Source organism: Protopterus annectens, chromosome 6.part0 (assembly GCF_019279795.1).
Source record: "Protopterus annectens isolate FY-2018-M chromosome 6.part0, PAN1.0, whole genome shotgun sequence".
NCBI lineage: Eukaryota > Metazoa > Chordata > Ceratodontiformes > Protopteridae > Protopterus > Protopterus annectens.
Window position 1 is genome coordinate 109,932,717 of NC_056737.1, and position 1,575 is coordinate 109,934,291.

Genomic DNA, 1,575 nt, shown 5'->3' on the forward strand with positions numbered 1-1,575 from the left:
TGATCTGGAGGTACAAGTGCTATAAGGCCTTGAGAGAGCACTTAGTCCAAGAGAGGAGGAACCATAGAGGTTTAATTGGATGGATGTAAGGATGTTACTTGAAAACAAGGCAGGGTGGGATGGAGTCCCACTGACAGATGTTGCCTTTTTAAATAATGCTCAGGGACCAGGCGTCTGACGTAATGTGATGTGAAATAGGACAGTGAAGACCTATGTTTTGGAAAAGCTTTACTGAGTTGCCTGGGTGGAGAGGGGGAAGACTTTGATGGGAAATATAGTCAATCAGATTTTTTTAGATTGCTGTTGGGCTTGGGAGTGAACTCTTTTCTTTTTCCAGCATTTCAATAGGTGAATCACCTTTACTCTAATTTATTTTTATTAAGTACTGATAGATTAGTTACCATCTGACATAACTTAAAAGTATCACCCTAAATATTTCATGTATAAATTGTCAGACTTCTGTAATAGTATCCCTCTAACCCTTGAGTACTGTGACGAACTTTAGCCTCCACCCTCTAGCAACATGTCTCAGCAGTTTGCTCTCACCCCATCTGTGGCCAGTCTGATCACATTAGGTGTTCTAAGGCAAAGTAGCAACTACCTTCTGTTTACCAACTGTTCACTTCATGTACCAGATGATAGTACAACTTGTGAGAGATGTAAATATTTAAGAAACAATGAGGCAAACTTCTCTCATCACCTGACTATCAGTAAGCATCATACTGCCACAACACCACATTAGTCACAGTGCGCCATTTTGCCCATAACTTATGCAGAGGCTTTAAAGACTCCTATGTCGTACTATGTAAAGATCCCACCTCCAGCACACAAGGCAGCAGCTACTCCTCCTCCTCCACATGCATGTACTATAAATCCACACAGCTCACCCAAGAGTCACAAGGAAAACAGATCTAAGCCCATAAGAGCCACAAAGTCTGTTTTAGTTAGAAGTCACTCTATAGTTAGGAATACAGACTCCACACTCACCAGAATGGATAATAACACAGTGACCAAAAGCTGTTTCTCTAGTGCTAGGATCCATGATGTCATAATGGCCCTTAAACAAGACAAATATGATTATGAGTGTGAGTGAGGTGAGTAGGTTCTGTAGTGTAGTGGTTATCACATCTGCTTTACACGCAGAAGGTCCTGGGTTCATTCCCCAGTGGAACCATTAGTGTGGGGAGTTGGGAGGGTGACCTAATGATTAAGGTATTTGCCTTACAAACACAAGGTGCAGGGTTTTGAGTCTCACAAGGGATAATTGGCTAGGCTTAAAATGGCTCGCAAGGGCAGTTAGCTTAGTACTAATATATGAACCTATGAACCTATGACCTGCTGGATGACCATGTGGGACTGAATAACCTTAGGTGCTGCAATCAGAGGGACATGCACAGAGACATGATGGGACTTGCTGTGCATGTGTTAGAGGCAGGGAAGACACTAATCTTGAACAATAATTTCCTTTACCTAGAATGATGCCTAGGTACCAAGACAAGATACTTTCTTTCACAATTTGCTAAAATAATTAGTGTAAGTGTAAGGGGATTCAGTATGTATTGGCCTGGAATGAGA

The 1,575-nt window shown here is 41.8% G+C and overlaps 1 non-coding gene across 1 annotated transcript; it reads left to right on the forward strand.

Moving 5' to 3' along the window:
- Positions 1 to 1,101: 1,101 nt before the first annotated feature.
- TRNAV-UAC lies at positions 1,102 to 1,174 on the forward strand. Its single transcript has one exon. It is a non-coding gene; the product is annotated as a tRNA-Val (tRNA).
- The last annotated feature ends 401 nt before the right edge of the window (positions 1,175 to 1,575 follow it).